Here is a 20,174-nt window from a genome sequence, read left to right as displayed (position 1 = left end):
CTGAAGGGCGAATAGGGAGAGTTGAATATGACTGAATAATATAGAACTGTTAAATTTTTTTAGATATTATCATTAATGTGGTTATGTAGAACAAGGATCAGCAAACTTTTTCTATAAAAAGTGAGATAAGGTGTTCTCACTGTGGCACAACAGGATAGGCAGCCTCTCTGCGGTGCTAAGATACAGGTTTTACCCCCAACCTGGCACAGTGGGTTAAGGACCCAGCATGTCCAAAGCTTTTTTTTGTGCCAAGCTGGGGATGGAACTTGCATTGCAGCACTACCCAGACACCAAGGATCCTGCTGTGCCACAGTGTGAACTTTTTTTTTTTAAACTTTTTAACAAGGTGTCTTGTAATGCCTCTGTCACTGTAGCACCAGAACAGCCACAGACAATATGAAAACAAATGAATCTGTGTTCCAGTAAAACTTAATTTAAAAAAAAAAAAAAAAAAAAAAGGCAGTACTGGCCTGCGGGCCACAGTCTGAGAACCCCCTGATGTAGACAAAACTACAGTGACAGAGACATTAATGGCTACCTATGGTGAGGTAGACAGCAAGGTAAGGGTTGAGGGCAGGAACTGCCTGGAGAACAGCACAAAGAAACTTTTCCAGAGTGATGGAAATGTTCCATACCTTGACTGTGCTGTTAAATTACAGGCATGGATACATTTGTCAAAGCTCATCAAACCCTATATGCTTAAAACGGGTGTATTTTATCATGCAAGCAATAACTCAATAACTTTTTTTTTTTTCTTTTCTAGGGCCGAACCCATGGCATACGGAGGTTCCCAGGCTAGGGGTCCAGTCAGAGCTGAGGCAGGTTGGCCTATGCCACAGCAACGCAGGATCCAAGCCACATCTGCGACCTACACCACAGCTCACGGCAACGCCAGATCCTTAACCCACCGAGTGAGGCCAGGGATCAAACCCACAACCTCATGGTTGCTAGTCAGATTCGTTAACCACTGAGCCACGATGGGAACTCCTTGACTTGTTTTAAGATGTACCCTTTGCAGGCGATAGCGTCAGTGATGTGAAAAGGATGCCCTTTGGAGCCAGAATAATCTCAGTTCAAATTTTAGCACCAAAGCTTAACAGCTATGTGATCACTGTCAAATCATTTTTGTGGGTGATTTGACACAGGTTAAATCAAAACAGGTTAATAATTCTTACCCCATAGGTTTGTTTCTAAAATGAAATAAACGTGATTGAGGCAAGATGGCAGGCTAGTGATGAGCATCAGTCAAGAGACGAAAATACCCAAAAACAGACTTTAAAAATAGTTTAGTTCCTCTTCAAATCATCTTCTTCCACACCACCTGAAAGCATCCTGATTCACCATGCCACTGGCAGCAGTAAAATGGGTGATACCAAGCAGAACTATCTTGAAACATTTCTTTCTAATTCAAAATGGAGCCTCATATTATTTTTGTCATACATCTACATATTCTTCTCTTCCGGATGACTATAACTGCAAAGTAGAGCTTGCTATGACATCTGATGGTAGGGCAATAACATGCTATCACCCTTCTGTGGACAATTCAAAACCTATCACAGACATCGTAGGAAAGTGAATCCTCCAAAAAACAGATACTGAAGTTTTAAGGAATCAAAGAGAAATGTTACCCTGCATCTCATGTGCCATTTGAGAAAATATAATTGGGTATATTAACTAATATGTTATATAGTAATAATAAAATATATTTTCATATATTAAAAAACAATGAAATAAGTGTATGTAAGAATATAAATATACACTGTATAAGATCTGGCACGTAAGGGGCATACTCCCCTGATCTGAGTAAACCAATTTTTTAAGAATTGACTTAAGAAAATGAGTCAGTAAAGATCAGACAACTACACTAGCTTCTCTTGTTCTCTGCTGAAATACTCTAACTTTCTTTTTGCCTACTGTTTATTGTGGTTTCACCATATTTTAGGCACTAGCATCCAATGTCAGCTCCTGTGATTTCAGAGTAACTTAGGTCTCACAGCAAGCACTGAGTTTAGAAAAATATTCCATGACAAATATATTATAAAAGGAAATCTAAGAAGACAAAAGCCAAAAGGAAGAAGTATCGGAGTTCTCATTGTGGCGCAGTGGAAACAAATCCGACTAGGAACCATGAGGTTTCGGGTTCAATCCCTAGCCTTGCTCGGTTGGTTAAGGATCTGGTTTGCCATGAGCTGTGGTGTAGGTAGCTGATGTGGCTTGGATCCCGCGTTGTTGTGGCTGTGGTGGAGGCAGGCAGCAACAGTTTTGATTAGACCCCTAGCCTGGGAACCTCCATATGCCAAGGGTGGGGACCTAAAAAGCAAAAAAAAAAAAAAAAAAAAGTATCCATTTTCCCAAGTAAGGAGAAGGCCAGTAGAAATGGTATAATATTGTAAATCAACTAAACTTCAATAAAAAAAATTTTTTAAAGAAATGGTATAATATTTATAAAGAAAAACCAATAAACTTAGATGTTTTCCCCTTTTATAGACTAAGATTTGAATTTTAACCAAACCAACAGCCAACCAATAAAACTACAAAATGACATGGAGTTTCCATGGTGGCACAGTGGTAACAAACCCAACTAGTAACCATGGGGATGTGGGTTCAACCCCTGGCCTCGCTCAGTGAGTTAAGGATCTGGCGTTGCCGTGAGCTGTGATGTAGGTCACAGACGAGGCTCAGATCCCGTATTGTCGAGACGTAGTATAGGCCGGCAGCTGCAGCTCTGACTTGACCCTTAGCCTGGAAACTTCCATATGCTTCAGGTGCAGCCCAAAAAACAAAAACAAACAACAAACAAAAAAACCCTACAAAATGACGCAGCATTTGTATAGTGCTTCATCTTGTATTTCTTATAGTAGCACTATATAGTAGATGGGATGACTTCTATCAAATGTGTTCTTGTTTTGTTAGTAAGGATGTTCAGTTTGAGACAGATGAAGGGGCATGCTCAAGAACACTGCCAGTAACTGGCAAAGTTCAGATGTGAAGTCATACATGTGGCTCCCTATCACGAGCTTTCAGCAGACATCACCATCACAGAGTTAGTTATCTTGGGTTCTGTGAAACTCTACCTAACTCCTAGGTGCTTTTCCCTCCCTTGACATCTTTGGGTGTCTAAAAGACTAATTTGTTACAGTGTGACATACTTAACTCCTAAACATTCAGGAATATCTAGACTTTGGGGTGGTAAAGGCTATTTCTATGGCTAAATATGGGCTTATATGATCAGAAGTGAAAATCTCAGAGGACTAATTTCTAATAGAAGAGCCTACAGTGTGGCATAAATGGTAAATCCCTCAGACTGTTTCCTTCTCCCCACCCCAACAGTCACATCATACACACTAACATTCACCTGCCCCAGTTTCTGAACACAGTTCTTGAATAAAAAAAGGAAAACACACCATTATCCCACATAACTATTCATACAATCACAGTATCTCAGCATTGGGTCTGCTGGTCCATCCTCTGAGCAAGGACTGACAAAAATGTGTTATCTACCCATCTTCTACTTATTATGTCCCAGTCAGCCCAGAGGTGGACTACAAGATCATAAACATGAGGACATATGAAGAAACAAACCTCCTTCCATGAACAGGTAAGAAAGCCTGGTGGTGGAGTTCCCGTCGTGGCTCAGTGGTTAACGAATCCGACTAGGAACCATGAGGTTGCAGGTTGGATCCCTGGCCTCGCTCAGAGGGTTAAGGATCCTGCATTGCCGTGGCTGTGGTGTAGCTCCGACTGGATCCCTAGCCTAGGAACCTCTATATACAGAGGGTGCAGCCCTAGAAAAGAAAAAAAAAGACCAAAAAATAAAATAAAATAAAAGAGGGGATTATCAAACGTCCAAGTCTGTACATCTAACTTTGCCAGCTTTGTTTTTTTCCTCAATCTGTGAGTCTGGTCAAATATAATTTTTAAAGATTCACTATAATAATCCTTCATGCTTAACTTTTTACCCTTATTTATGCAAAGATGAGATTCAATATACAAAAATGTCCATTACAGATGAATATTTCTAGAATATGTATATTCTACTCGGTATTGTGAATATTCTAAACTAAGCTGGTAAAACTGATTTAAATCAGTTTCCTTCCCCAAATTGTGGCACCTTCAAAAGTGTTACCTTGAAGGGGAAGTGAACGATTTGCTCAAGCCTCTGAATTGTATTAACACTATATAAACCCACAGCCCAGTTCCATCTTAAGTTGGAAAAATGTAGTCATAACTCATATCTAGTGTTTTTCAAAATGAAGTTAAAATAAGGAAGAAAAGCTGGAACTATAACTCAGATATTCTATTACAAGTGTAGAAAACAACCCATTTCTCACCATTTCCTAAACACTATAAATGCAGAGCTCTAGCCTAAGCCATGCTGCAAGCCCACTCAAAGACTAACAGCTGATTAAGAAACTAAAACAGCTGTTTTCTATTAACATTCAGTTCAATCAGCACCTTTAAAAAATTGCATTTAAGGAGTTCCCACTGTGGTGCAATGGGATTGGCGGCACCAGGACGCAGGTTCCATCCCCAGCACAGCATAGTGGGTTAAAGGATCCAGCATTGCTGCAGCTGTGGCTTGGATGTGATCCCTGGCCCAGAAACTCCATATGCTCTGAGGTGGCCAAAAAAGGAAAGAAAGAAAAGAAAACAAAAAAAAATGCATTTAAGACTCCCAATTTTCAAAACATTCCTTCTTTATGAAAGAAAATAACTGAACCACTATACTCAGAAGCATCAGACTTTCAAAAAATGCTTTCTTGCCATATAAAAATGTATCCAGGGGAGTTCCCGTCGTGGCGCAGTGGTTAACGAATCCGACTAGGAACCATGAGGTCGCGGGTTCGGTCCCTGGCCTTGCTCAGTGGGTTAATGATCCGGCGTTGCCGGGAGCTGTGGTGTAGGTTGCAGACGCGGCTCGGATCCCGCGTTGCTGTGGCTCTGGCGTAGGCCGGTGGCTACAGCTCCGATTCGACCCCTAGCCTGGGAACCTCCATATGCCGCGGAAGCGGCCCAAGAGATAGCAACAACAACAACAACAAAAAGACAAAGACAAAAAAAAAATAAATAAATAAATAAATAAAAAAATGTATCCAGGGGTTCCCATCACAGGGCAGCATAAACAGATCCAACTAGGAACCATCAGGTTGCGTGTTTGATCCCTGGCCTCGATCAGTGGGTTAAAGATCTGGCATTGCTGTGAGCTGTGGTGCAGGTCACAGATGCAGCTTGGATCCTGCACTGCTGTGGCCTAGGCCGGCAGCTGTAGCCTGGAAGCCTCCATATGCCGCTGATGCAGCCCTAAAAAGCAAAAAAAAAAAAAAAAAAAAAAAGTATCCAAATTATTGTCATTACAGCTAAGCAGATAACAGGTACCTACTTAATGTTCTGCACACTATTAAGTATGTACATCACATAGTTTCATTTATTCCTAAGAACGCTGCAAAGTATGTTACCACACCTTACAGGACTCTGAAGCTCTGAAAGGATAAGTGACCTGCTCAAGGCTACCCAACTAGTCAACAGAAGAGTGGAGATTTCAACCCAAACGTATCTGGTTCTAAGAATATACATTTCCCTAAACTGTGCTACTGCCCCATTTCACAGTGCAGGAACGAAGAGGCAGAAGAGCTCATGGATTTATCCAACAGTCTTAATCATTTCACCAAAAAAAGGGAGAAATTTCCTAAAACAGAACCACTTTCTGAAATCTGCAGTGCACTATTTAAACCTCAATCATTTTCAAGAAGTAATTAACAGGTTAAAAAGAAAGATCAGAAATCCTTATGGAGTACATCAAATTTCATCACAGACCTGCAAGTGAACTGTCATTGTGGACAAGTCCCCAGAGGTAGAGGTTCTCTTGCAAAGGACCAAGGGTGAGGTATCAAGCACTTCACTCAATTCAAATGCATCCTGAGCACCTGCGCAGTGTTAAAGACTCCTTCCTGGCAGAGAGGGCACAGAGCTGGGTGAGAGGTAAGACCCACCACAGACCTCCAGGAGCTACCAGACTAGAAGACTAGAAGAGGAGTCCATTTACACTTACTTATACAGTTACTATTAAGCAAATAAATGAAGTGTGAGAAATCCTAAAACAAAAAAACAATGCTATCAGAGAAGGTAAGCAACGGGCCCACTTGCCACATTAGGTTCTAAATAGTATTTGTTTATATTTTGTTCCTCCCTGACAACCCCTTCCAACCTTGTCAACCTCCCTTTCCACAACCCCCCCACCACCAACGCAGGCACACACAACCACACAACCAGGAAGGAAAGCCCTAAGTGCAAGGATTATGATTCCTAAAAATGACCTTGTTATTGTACTTTAAAAGTACAAGCTTATGCCATCAGAGAATTTCTTTAGCTTTGTCAGGTGAAGAAAATTGGCTTTTCAAAGCAAAATGAAGCTGACCAAACTAGAAAAACCCAGGTAACACTTCTCTACATCGCTCACTGAACATAAGAAACCAATCAACGATAACGACCCACACGGTAATGCTCATATTTTTCTTGTTAATTTAGCAAATGGCAAAGAGATACAACAACTGAAAGCAACACATTCTGGTCCTTTTGTTCCACCACGCAATTTGACAGACATTTAGGCTTGTTCCACCTGCGCGCGGTGGGGGGGGGGGCCGCGGGGGGGGCGTGTTATACAGAATCATTCTCACATCCAAAGGAACTGAATTTGGCAGAACCGATGTACCCAAAGCTTGACAAGGCTTGTACTTCTTGCAGCCTGCAAATCCCCAGAGACCATGAAAGCTTACAGGACTGTAACAATTATTTATCTCAGCTGATCAGAACTCCTTTACAAACTTGCAAAAAAAAACAAAAACAAAAAACAAAAAAACCTCTCCAAAACTGCCAGCATTTGTCCTGATCTGGAAAACCCAACGGTTAAAAAAAAAGTTTCTTCTGAAAATGAGGCTGGGGGAGCGGGGGGGGTAGTTGTTGAATTAAAAAAAAAAAAAAAAAAAAGTACATGCTTTTCCCTTTAGTTCTATATGCCTGCAGCAGCAAACTCAAAATAACTTCACTGAGAGTAAAAGCTAAGACGACGAACACCAAAAATATTGCTCAATCCAACTTAACACTGTGAGCTCCTCAGTTCACAGTAAGATCTAGAAACTTTAAGTGTGACTGAATCATTTTGCTGTTAAGAACCATTCCAAAAAGCAAAAACAAAAAGTCTATCCTTTCTTCTGATGGAAAAAGTTGGATTTCCCCCGTATTAAGAAAAAAAAAAAAAATCACATACTAGTTTGACTTTGTGTGAAAAAAAGAGAACGGAGAGAAGTTCACTAAACCAGATTTACCAAAAAAAAAAAAAAAGTTTTGTTTGGTCTGAAAGTATGGCTGCACTTGAACTCGACAGAGTTGAGGCCGTGGCACGGTCCCAAAGCGGGTCCCCTCCGGCTGCAAGTCCCCGACCCGCGCAGGTCCCCCGGCCGCGCCCCCGGGAACGGGCGCCGAGAGCGCCCCCCAAAGGTGGGCGCGGCCCGGCGTGTTTACCGCCGGCGCTGGCCCCCGGGAGCCGCTCCCTCGCGTCCGCAGCACTTGTTCGCCGACTCCATCGGACAGGAGGGACCCACAGAGCAGCTGCAGCTCCCGGGCGATCCCGGCCCCTGCTCCCAGAGAGGCCGACCGAGGAAGCCGGGGCCGGGGTTCCAAGCCTTGCGGGCTGTGGGGTCGCCTGAGGGGGCATCCCAGCTGTGTGGGGCGGATGCGCCTCCTATTCCGGGAGTGGAGGCGGCCCCGAAGATGAACTTTGGGAGCGGGAAGGAGCGCCCCAGCCCCAGGACAGACAATGCGTGAAGGGGGCCGCGTAGGGAGGCGGGGGCTGCAGAGCCGGGGGGCGCTCCCCAGCCGCTCATTCATCCCCGCCCGCCGGCGCGCGCCCCCGCCCCACCCCGGCAGCTCCGGGCCCCCGCCCCCGCCCCGAGGAGCGGCCGCAAGGGGAGGGGCCCAGGCTCCCGCCCGCGACCCCTCCTCAAATCACAAAACTTCCCCCAACTCCGCCAACTAAGTTGCACTCTCACCGTGAGGCGCCCCGGGGCTCCCCCGCGGGCCAAGCCGGAGCAGCTCCGCACCCTCGCCGCGGAGAAAGACAATAGTTAGCCGCTCTTCCGGCGGCAGCAGCAGAGGTGGTGGCGACGGCCCGAAACTGCGGCGACGGAGGCAAGGAGCCGGCACGGTGGTCTCGGCGGAGCCCGGGCGTTTCACCGCGGCGGCTCCGGCTCGGGGCTGGCCCTGCACACAGCCCCAACCCGCCCGCGCATGCGCCACAAGCCGCTCGGGAATGGGCGGGGCACCGGAGGAGGACGGTAAGGCTTAAGCGCCCTCCCATGAATAAGCGCGGAGCCAGGGGCCGCTAGCTGGGATTGCACGGCAGAGCTGCCTATCAAGATCCGTGAGACCAATAGTGAGGTACATGGGCGGTGCCCTCAGGTTGCTAAGGAAGGCTGAGGTTGACCGCCGCCGCTCCGCTGCGGTAAAGTGATCAAAGTCGGGTACCGTGTGGAGGTGCCTGACTGAAATGCTCATCCACCCTCACCTCTCTGCCCTGTTTCGGGAAACCGCCCTTCCTCTGTGTGTGTGTCGGAGGGAGATGCTTACCTAAAATGTAGCACTTGCTGTAACACAAGTGAAATCATTTACTCTTTACTTCCCTCCACTTGAAATTAGAAAGTGGGTCTTTTCTGTGTCCTGTGCCTAAAAGAATCATTGCTAAATATTCAACATATTTTTAGTTACATGGTTGGAAGCATAGATGAAAGGCTCGATGGTGGCATCAGGATTATGGCAAGTCATTCCATAAACCTTTGGCTTTTCAATCACCGCAAAATCATGCAATCTTCAATTTGCAGGGACCTCTGAAATCACCTTGGTGGCTTTTGAGAAACAAAGTATGGTCTGTTGGTACACGAAGAAACTCATTTTGATCGGTGTTCGTTTATTTCAATGTGTATTGAGGGAAAATGCCTGTCACATCAAACAATTATTTCATTGATGTTATTTTTTAGATGAAATATGAAGTTGTAAGAGTGAATCTACTTAAAAAATTTAGGAGTTCCCATTGTGACTCAGCAGTAGTGAACCCAACTAGTATCCATAAGGATGCAGTTTCAATCCCTGGCCTTGCTCAGTGGGTTAAGAATCCAGCATCCTGTGAGCCCTGGTGTAGGTCGCAGATGCGGCTGGGATCCCAAGTTTCTATGATGTAGGCTGGCAACTGCAGCTTGGATTAGACCCCTAGCCTGGGAACTTCCATATGCCCCAAGTGTGGCCCTAAAAGAAAAGAAAAAAAAAATTCAAGTAAAGAGTTCCCATCGTGGCTCAGCAGTTAACGAACCCAACTAGCATCCATGAGGGCTCGGTTAGATCCCTGGCCTTACTCAGTGGGTTAAGGATCCAGTGTTGCCCTACATGGCTCAGATCCTGAGTTGCTGTGGCTCTGGCTTAGGCCAGCAGCTACAGCTCTAATTGGACCCCTAGCCTGGGAACCGCCATAAAAAGATCAAAAAAAAAAAAAAATTAAGTCAAAACTGGGCACACTTTAAATGAAGTTCAAGAACGTGCAGAATGGATTTTCTTTGTGGCCCATCGGGTTAAGGATCCAGTGTTGTCACTGCAGTGGCTCCACAGGTGCATGAGTTTAATGCCTGACCCAGGAATTTCCACATTTGGCAGAGGGGGCAAAACAAAAACAAACAAAAAACATGCAAATTGATAGTAACTGGAGTGAGAATAGTGATTATCTAGATTGTTCTAGAAGCATTATTGGCTGGGAAGGAGCAGGGGAGGTGTAAGGCATGTTCTGTATTTTGATCTGAATGGTGGATTACAAAGGTATAGACATATGAAAGTTAATTCAGCTGTATGTTTAAGATTAGTGCACTTTACACACTTTATATATGTATGTCATATCAACTTAAAATACTTTTTATAGGATTTGCCCTCCCCCAAAAATGCGAAGATATAGGCAAATGCCTTTTGGCAAACTCTGATCCAGGAAAGCTCCCTACCAGTGACTGAATACCCAAAAGGGGGTAATGTGAATAATTACTGCCTGTATCAGGTACTTGCATTGTTGTTTGGCTCTAAATCTTAGAAGTAATTCTAGCTTTGAACTGAAATTTGCTTCCCTGTAAGAAGTGAACCTGGTTCTCACATGTATTTTCTTAGTTCACACTCACAGAATGAAAAACTGAGGCCAAACTTTTCCAGTGCCTCATGTGAAATTATTTCGCAACCACCTGATCATTCCCTCCTCCACACTCGCTTTAATCTGTCCTGTCAATGTTTGAAAGGTGGCCCAGAGACAGGAGACTCCTAGATCCTAGCTCTGACTCTGTTCCACCCCTTCTCAAAGAATGTCTCCTGTAAAGCAGAGAAGACCTAGAAAATCTCTTAGACCCCAACATGCAAAAACCCCATGGTCTTCTGCTGGAGCCTGGCTGGTCTGTTACAGAAGCAGCAACAAATGTTACTATGTCATCTTTCTAGTGACTGCTGACAGCAACATTCCCTGCTCTCTGCCTCAGCAGGATTTATACCTTCCTAGTGAGCTGCAGAAAAGTTCAAGAGTCCAGCATTTTTTCAGTTTACCGGGTCTACAAACCACCTGGGAAATTTTGTTAAATGTGAATTCTGACTCCGTAGGTCTAGGGTGGGATCTGGGATTCTAAATTTCTAACAATCACCCAGGTGGAGATCCTGATGCTCCTGGTCTGGGACCCTGCTTTGAGGAGCATAGGTCTACTCTGCATACCCCAGACAGCTAAACCCTCTATCTTGGGAAGTCCTAAGTAGTTATCGACATGGCTGGTACTTTTTCATTATCCAGGCACCAACTCACAGAAAACGTCTATCTGAAATAACTTTCACCTGGTTCCTCTCATTCATATTACTCAAATCTTCTCATAGCATTTATCCCAGTCTGAAAGTACCTTATTTTATGTGTGTGTTTGTTGGCTCTCTCCTCCTCTGTAATGTAAGCTCCCAAAGTTTGTTTTGTTTAACCCCTCCTCCAACTCCTATCAGAGCGCCTGTGGGAACAGTAGCACTCAGAAGTTTTGCATGAATGAATTTGTACAGAAGGAGCTACTGTGAGGGTGCCCTCAAACTGACAGTGCCTAATACTAAAGACTTGTTCTTTCGAGGGACACCAAATGTCTCTATCCAGCATACCCCTCTTAACCAGAAAGAGATTGGGGTTTAGTAATTTTCTCTCTTTTCCTGAGTAAGTTTTCAAGCCAGGAAAGATATCAGGGCCTTATCAAGAAGCAATAGGATTTTGCCTCTCTCAACCATCTCTAACCTGCCTCTCCAGTCAACTTATAGCTCTCCAGTTGATTTACACAGGATATAATACCTATAAATATAGCAAGGATAAACCCCATTTTACAGAGAGCCTCTGGAAATGCCAAAGCAAGGAAAACATAAACCAACACAGTTATAAGAACACAAATTTCTCTTGAGACCCATAGTCCCTAAAATGTCTACTTTTGTAAAAGGAGGAGCACTGAAACCAACTTGCCCCAGGGTTCTTCTTTCATAGCAGTAGACACTATCTTCCTTTTGTGGTACAAATAATACCCTGCTGTTGCCCTAGGGAAATTCCACTTTTGGCCCCTTGCTTGGAGAGAAGCCAACTCCACCATAACCTCAATTCCGTGGCTTCAGCTTATGATCTAAACCTGAGCCAATCAAAGCATCCTATCCACAGGTCAACAATTATTAGTTCAGAGTTGGGCACATGATGCCAGACAAGCCAATTAGGGGCAACAGAGTAAATTCTGCCCTCTGGGGAGTTCTCACTGTGGCTCAATGGGTTACGAACTCAATTAGTGTTTTTGAAGATGAGGGTTCAATCTCAGTCCTTGATCAGTGGGTTAAGGATCTGGCTTTGCCGTGAGCTGTGGTGTAGATGTGGCTCAGATCTGGTGGTATTGGCATAGGCCAGCAGCTACAGCTTCAATTCAACCCCTCATCTGGAAACTAAAAAGCAAAATTAATTAATTAATTAATTAATTCTACCCTCTGTTTAAACTATCAGGGTAGCTGACATTATTTTTCTCAGCTGAAAAGGAAGATATGCTTATCAGACATCTGGTCGCCATGTGGACAGAATCTCTTTAACGTGGAGCCAGCACAGTGGAAAGGTAGAGAAACAAAGAAAAAAGATGTTTTGGTAACATTGATTGGATGGCTGAATCCAGCAGTTCCTGAAGCTAGAACAACCCACAGACTTTTCAATTACGTAAGTCAATAAATTCAATCAGAGGGGAGGTTTCTATCACTTGCATCTGAAAGAGTCCTAACTGACACACCACCCAGGTGTGGATGATCCCTGGTCAATTCTCCGACTGCCTTTCAATTCAACTAGAAAGTAGCTATTGAGAGTTTACTGTGTTCAAGGCTTAGGCTTGGTCCTGGGATTCAAAATAAAGAATAAAGTTCTTGCTTTTAAGGAACTCAGTCAAATGAGGGAAACAAGTGAGCAAACCAGCAGGAAATCAGAAGTGTAAGGACCACCACAGAGGTGGATGCAGGGTACTGGGGGCACAGAGAGGAATACCTCCATTTAGAGGGTGAAAGTCCAGGGGAGGCATCCAGGAGGTGTGACAGTTAAGCCAGGTCTTGGAAGACAATCCACCGGGTAAAGAATGGTAGTATAGTTTGTGCAGGAGGCTTGGGTGTGTGTGCACAGGTAGCAGAGGACATTCCCAGGGAAAGAAAGAGCCAATCCAAAGACATGGAGGTATCAGAAACACACATGACACTGGAGCGAGAAGGGGTAAGAGGTGAAGCTGAAGGGAATTAGCCACAGCTAGTTTACACTGCTTTGCTCAGGAGTGTGGCCTTTAGCCTGAAAGGCCAAGAAGAATCTTCGAAAGATTTTAAGCCATGGAACAAGGATGAGACCAGATTTTCATCTTGAAAGATCACCTTTGAACCATGTGCTTAAGCTGAATTTAAGTAGAGAATGAAGATGGGGCCAGGGAGAGAGGCATCTCTAAGACAAACCTGGCTCCAGGTAGGAGGTTTTACAGTCCAGAGCTGAGTTTTCACTTCCTGGGTGGCAGAGAGAACCTTTCTCAATATCAAGCCCAAAGCTATCCAATAGAAATATATGGTGAGTTAACATGTGTGATTTAAAATTTTCCAGTAGCATTTGAGTAATAAAAAAAAAATGGAAAAAAAAATTTTCCAGTAGCCACATTTTTTTTTTTTTTTTTTTTTTTTTTGTCTCTTTAGGGTCGTACTCCTGACTTATGGAAGTTCCCAGGTTAGGGGTCAAATTGTACCTGCAGCTGCCGGCCTACGTCACAGCCACAGCAACACCAGATCCTATCCGTGTCTGCAATCTTCTCTGCAACTAGCTGCAACGCTGGATCCTTTAACCCACTGAGTGAGGCCAGGGATCCAACCCCCATCCTCATGGATACTAGTGGGATTCTTAATCCACTGTGCCACAACAGGAAATCCTCCAATAGCCACATTTTAAAAGTAAAGAGAAACAGGTGAGGGGAATTCCCCGGTGGTCTAGTGATTAGGATTTAGTGCTTTCACTGCTGTGGCCCGGGTTCAATCCCTGGTCTGGGAACTGAGATGCCACATCAAGCCACTGCATGCACCGCATGGCCGAAAAACAAACAAACAAAAACCCAAAAAACAAAAAAGGAAATAGGTAAAATTAATTTTAGTGGTATTTTTATTTAACCAAATATATTGCAAACATTGTAGTTTCAACAGGTTTTTTGTTTTTTTTTTTTTTTCTCCTTTCTTTTTGGCTGCCCAGGGGCATATGGAGTTCCCAGGCCAGGGATTAGACCCAAGCTGCAGTTGCAGACCTAAGCCACAACTGATGCAATGGTAGATCCTTAACCCACAGTGCCAGGCAGGAGATTGAGCCTGTGTCTGAGCACTCCCAAGACTCTGCCAATCTCGTTGGGCCACAGTGGGAACTCTGGGTAATACTTTTTTTTTTTTTTTTAGCAAACTAAGTCTTCAAAATAATCCAGTGTGTGTTTTACACTTACCACACATCTCAATTCAGGCTAGCCTCCTTTCAAATGTTCAAAAACATGTGGCTGGTGCCTACTGTTCTGAAGAGCATAGTTCTGGTTGATTGATTCTGATAGAGTTTCTGAGTGTTTGTTCCAAAGCATAGCATGTGCCTGGGCCATAATTCCTTCACCATACTTCTTTCACTTTGATTATCTCATTTATTTTTCACAACCCTGGGCTGGTACTATTATTCACATTTAAAGGTAACTTGCAGTTAGGGAGATTTAAAAAACTTTCTCCAAATCACATAGCTACTAACTGACACAACTTGTCTTCCAAGGGTTGAAAACTAGGGGAAAATTGCTAAATCCGCTTTAGAATGGCACACTGGCTAGGATCATCCCCCACTTGGGCTCCCTTAGCTCCTCCCCTCCCTTTCTCCATTTAGAATTGTGAGTGCTTAGCCTAACTCCATAGTAAGTCCTCAGTAATGGGCTATTTAAGCAAGAAATTCCTAGTTCAGAATATATTCCTCTAACACATTTCAGAATTTTACAGGTACAAACAAAACAATGTCAAAAAAAAAAAAAAAAAGGATTAGAGCTATTTGCTGGATAACAGATAAATGCATAGAAAAAGGCATTTATCATTATGATCATTACAAGCTCAGATAGTATTAACATTTTTAGAGACCTTGATGTCCATTCATTGTAAATAGTCCTCCAGAAAGATTGTGCTTGTTAAGGTGTTGGAGTGCCTAAACTCCCTGATTTAAGTTCTCTTTTTTGTATTCAAGAAAAAGATACTTTAGAAGTATCCAGTTCTGGGTTTAGATCCTGGATGCTCAGAATCTTTGTAAAGTGATCACCTCAATCCAATAGCCACACAATGACAAATACATAAAAATAACCCTGTGCAGAACCCTTAGCACGTTGCCTGGCACAAACCAAGTGCTCTGCCCACTTTAACTCCCTCCTCCTCTTCTCTCTTTAGAGACAAGAAGGAAACCACACCCCAGATGTAGATCTGATCATGCAGAAAAAAACGCTGTTAGAGAAATTTAGAGAAACAAGGACCCTGCCTCATTTGTAATAGAGAATTTCCAACTAATTGGAATATTGTCATGTATTGACCTTTCCAATAGATGTGGCAGCCACCTAGTCTCTTACCGCAGAGTTTCCTAATCTTTCATTAATATAGGTCAGATGCACCCCTTAATGATAGAAACAATTTAATTTCTGAAACCCTTGATTTTTTCCATAATGACCCTTCCAGCAATAGGTTTGCTGATGGCTGCTCAAGGGGTCAAATTAAACTTCTGAAGTCATTACATTTCCAATTGTAGAAGAGTTAGGGGGCTGCTAGGTTGATGAAAGGAAGGGAATCACAAAAGGAGCACCCTAACCTCAAAAAATGTTACTGCCATATTTCTTAGTCTGGAGTCAAGGGGATTTAATTTTAGGGTCTAGAGATTCTCGCCCTATAACTGTTAAAAAAAAAAAAAAAAAAAAAAAAAAAAAACAGGCTCACTTTTGGAGGTAACATAGTTTTGATTCAGTTAGATTTGGTCTGATATTTACTTTAAATGTAGGTGCCAGTTTGGAGAAGGTGGGGACTGTTATTCTGACTCCAGAGAGATTTATGGGCTGGCTCAAGGACTGCACATTTCATCCTATTGCTTTACTCTTTATGCCCAGGCTTTTCCAGTTTATTCAGCTGCACTCATAATTATCCTCAATTATTTATAATGGTAGGTTTCTGAGGCTGGAGTTAAAGAAACACCATGTTTTTTGAGACTTAAACACTATTTAATAGAAAAGGACTCCAACAATTCATGTGATGCCTAAATTCAGGTTTTCTTGGGCAGATTTTTTTTTTAATTTTTCATTCTTAATACTGTTTTTCCCCTAAATTATATGGAATTTGCAATATTAAAGACATATTTATTTGCACACAGCTATTACCAATAACTTCAGTTTCAGAACAGCTTAAGTCACTTTTTTTTTTTTAATGCAGCAAAGGTATCATATAATTTTCATGCTTTTAGGTCTTATAGTACATGGATTCCCAGATAATTTGGGAAAGACCTGGTCAATAGAATGTAATTGATCAGAATCTTTTTCCCTGTTTTACATTATCCAATGTGCAGCTATACTCAAATTCGCCAGTTGTTCCAGTAAGGATCTTTATAGCTGTGCTTATTTTTTCCCCCTAGAGGATCTGATCAAGGCTCATGATTGCATTTATTAATAATATTTCTTTAGGAGTTCCCATTGTGGCTCAGTAGTAACAAACTTCACTAGTATCCATCAGGATGTGTGTTCGATCCCTGACCTCGCCCAGTAGGTTAAGGATCCAGCATTGCTGTGAGCTGTGGTGTAGGTCACAAACATGGCTCACATCTAGGGTTGTTGTAGCTGTGGTGTAGGCTGGCAACTGCAGCTTCAATTTGACCCCTAACTTGGGAACTTTCATATACTGCAGGTGTGGCCCTAAAATAATAATAATAATAATAATATTTCTTTAGACTTCTGTAATTTAGAAAGCTTTCCTCATTTTTTTCTTTTTCTTTTGGTCTTCCATGACATTGACTTATTTGAAAAGTCTAGGTCAATTGTTTTGTAGTCAGTTTGCACAATCTAGATTTGTCTGATTGGTCCCTCTTTGGTAGAATCAGGTAACTTTTTCTGCAAGAATACTACATAAAGGAATTCCCATTGTAGCTCACTGGGTTAAGGACCTGACGTAGTCCCCGTGAGGATGTGGGTTTGATCCCTGGCCTCGCTGAGTGGGTTAAGGATCTGGTATTGCCACCAGCTGTGGTGTAGGTTGCAGGTGTGGCTCAGATCCGGTGTGGCTGTGGCTGTGGCATAAAACTCAGCTGAAGCTCTGATTTGACCCCTAGTTTGGGGACATCCATATGCCACAGGTGCAGCCATAAAAAGAAAGAAAAAAGAATACTACGTAGATGATGTTATGTTCAACTGTACTGCTATACATACATACACATATATATTCTGTTCTCCAACCTCCCATTTACTCACATTCTTCTCATGTGAAAAATATATTCATTATATCCCAAGGCTGAGAAAAATATATTCATAACATTTCAAGGCCCTCAGAAATCTCCAGACCATTGTAACATTAAAACCCAGAATTTCATAATTTAAATGAAATCCATGTGTGTGATTGTGGCTCTTTATTTTATTTTTTTGACTTTTTGCCATTTCTTGGGCTGCTCCCTCAGCATATGGAGTTTCCAAGGCTAGGGGTCTAATTGGAGCTGTAGCCAGCAGCCTAGGCCAGAGCCACAGAAACTTGGGATCCAAGCCGCGTCTGCAACCTACACCACAGCTCACGGCAATGCCAGATCCTTAACCCACTGAGCAAGGCCCTGGACCGAACCTGAAACCTCATGGTTCCTAGTCGGATTCGTTAACCACTGAGCCACAATGGGAACTCCTGATTGTGGCTCTTTAGATGTAGTCCTTAAGTATAGCTCCTTGAGTACAGTTCTTAGTCTTTAAAGTTGTGAAAATCTTATGATATAGACATGTTATCTGTCCTCCTACAAAGTACACATCCAATGTACTATGGTGAAAGAAGCATAGGATTTCATTACAGATGTCCTGCTCAGAAAGGGAGGAATTGAGGGGCATAAAGTCATTGCTGGTCCATAGCAATTCTTGAAAAATACTGTGAGTTCCTAAATTAGGACCCAGTCCTATTTCTACCTAGGAATGATTCTCATAGCTCTTGGTTCCACTGTCTGAGTTATTTTCCTTTTTTATGAACAGTAGCATGAATCTACAACTAAGCAGTTTCCTTGTCTTGCTTCTATCTAGTTGAATTTCAAGAGCCCAAAGTCCTTTCTACATTTCATACTGTATTTACCTCTTTTAGTCCAAGCTGATATAATTATTTTAAATACTTAGTGGGTCTCCTGTGCATCTTATTGGGGGAGGGGCTCCACTACCTTAAAATAAAGCCACACTCACAAATCTCTTTGATATAGTTCTTCTCTACTTTGGACTTCTACGGAAGAAAGACAATAACCTAAATTTCTTACAAGTCTGATTGATTAAGAGGATCTCTTAGTCACACCCTTAACATCTTAGCGAGCTTTCTGTTTGCCTGAATCTACTGTGAGGCAACATTTTTAGGCTTTTTAAGTATATTAACAAAGCATTTTGCAGATATACCCTTGGCTTTATCTTTGGACCAGTCTTTCCCAGCAGTACTCTGGATTTTATCTTTTCTCAGAAGTCATTTTAAAATTTTAACATCATTTACCATATCGAGATAATGAGAATCTTCAAACCTTTCAGTTTGTTTTTGGATTAACAATCATCCCTTTAGTTTATCCCACCCACTTGCATTTTACTGTAAGCAGCAAAGAGAAACTAAGTGGCATCTTCAACACACTGACTGGAAATGTCCCTAATTTGATCACCCAGTTAATCAGGTACATTTTCTACCACCCACGTCATTATAGACAGCAATATTGCTAAACTTTCTGCTATTGCATAATAAAGATCCCCTTTTATACAGTGTCTAATAAGATTTTCTCCATTTTTCTTTAAGCCTTTTCTGATGGGCTCTTTGAAGTCTATAATTCTCAAATAGTATGTTTAAAGCACTTTAAGCTTTCCCTAACATGCTCCTCAAAATCCTTACAGCATTTCCAGTCTCCACTCATTTTGTGTTTCCAAAACAACTTGAACATCTTGGATTTTTATTGTATCAGCACCCCGTTCTTGGTACGAAATCTGTGTTAATTATCTGCTGCTGTGTGGCAAATTATCCATAAACCCATTAGCTTAAAACAACAAATATTTATTATTTCACACAGTAATGGTGAGGGTCAGGAATTGAGAATGACTTAGCTGAGTGGTTCTGGCTCAGAATTTATCAAGAGGGGAAGCTTTTGGTAGGAGCTATAGTCTCTGAAGACTTGACTAGGGTTGGGAGATCCCCTTCCAAACTCACTTCTGTGGCTGTTGGCCAGAGACCTCAGTTTTTCACCTCATGAGACATTTCATAGAGCTGATCACAGCATGGCTTTCCTCAGAGTGAGTGATGAGAGAGAAAGAGAGAGAGAGAGGGAGAGAGCAAATAGTGGAGCTACTCTACTCTAATGATTGTCTCCAAGTTCCACACCATCACTTCTGTCTTATTCTATTCATCAGAAGCAAGTCACTGGTCCAACCCAAAGGGGAGGGGATGAAATAATGGCACCAATAACCAAGAAGCAGATTTCATTAGTGTCATCTTGGCATCTGGCCACCAAAGCAAACCACTTAACCTCTCCTGTGTGTGCATTAATGTCCTCATCTGTAAAAACACAAATAACAGTTTTTAACTCACATAGTTGCTGTGAGGTGAAATGAGAGAATAAATATTTTCATTTAGAATAAATACTCCCTTTAGAACAACCCTTAACATCTAGGAAAAATGTGACTTTTGGCTCTTAATATTGTTTTAACCATGTGAATGACTCATAAAACTTTATCTTAGTGCTCAAGACACTTTATCTAGTGTTCAGGGCAATAGTTTTTCTTTTTTAAATGTGTGGATGACTCCTGGTATCTAAAAAATATACATCCAAAAATATTATCTTTATATTCATTAAGACTCTTTTGGTTCACTGGCTCAAGGGAAAAAGAAAAAGGGAAATTAAATCCAGAGATAGATTTCAATCAAGTCTGGTCCTTAGTGATTCAGTAATGTCATTATGAATCTGTTTCTCCCCATCACCTTCTTTGTCTCTCCCCATCTCCTCTTAGCTCTGCTCTCCAATGCCTTTTTTTTTCTCCTCAGAAAGCTCTTCACTTGTAGTAACAGTACAACTACCAGAAGCTCTAGGCCCCTATTGTATCAGCTTTGTACCCTGAATGAAATGAGTTTCTGTATCCCAATACTTTGATCAAAAGTCTCAGGGCTCTCTTTCACTGGTCCAAGTTTGATTGCATGTTCATCCCTGAATCAATAATAATGGCACCATAGTGCTACAGGTAGGTTACTAAAGAAGACTTAGCTCTGGAGTTCCCTAGTGGTGCAGTAGGTTAAGGATCTCCAGTTGTCATTGCAGTGGCTAGGGTCACTGTTGTGGTGTGGGTTCAATCTCTGGCCCAGGAAATTCCACATTAAAAAAA

General features: G+C 42.4%; 2 protein-coding genes across 9 annotated transcripts in view; one reads left to right on the top strand and one right to left on the bottom strand.

Annotated features, from left to right (window-relative positions):
- The window catches only part of AKAP13 (A-kinase anchoring protein 13), a 333,498-nt gene extending 325,230 nt beyond the window's left edge, over nt 1-8,268 (bottom strand). For all 8 annotated transcript variants that reach the window (XM_084969374.1, XM_084969377.1, XM_084969375.1 and 5 more), the window contains exon 1: nt 8,046-8,268. The gene's annotated coding sequence lies outside the window, so the exon portion shown is untranslated. The remainder of the gene's footprint in view (nt 1-8,045) is intronic.
- Nucleotides 1-20,174, top strand: part of KLHL25 (kelch like family member 25) — a 665,168-nt gene that overhangs the window by 394,538 nt on the left and 250,456 nt on the right. The gene's annotated exons all lie outside the window — the stretch shown is intronic.

The sequence above is a fragment of the Sus scrofa genome, chromosome 7 (genome assembly GCF_054392235.1).
Source record: "Sus scrofa isolate SSC_HxYL_T2T_F1_AM1 chromosome 7, Sscrofa_HxYL_maternal_Yorkshire_Landrace_v2.0, whole genome shotgun sequence".
In the NCBI taxonomy this organism is placed as follows: domain Eukaryota; kingdom Metazoa; phylum Chordata; class Mammalia; order Artiodactyla; family Suidae; genus Sus; species Sus scrofa.
This window is presented reverse-complemented; position numbering and strand designations above follow the sequence as displayed.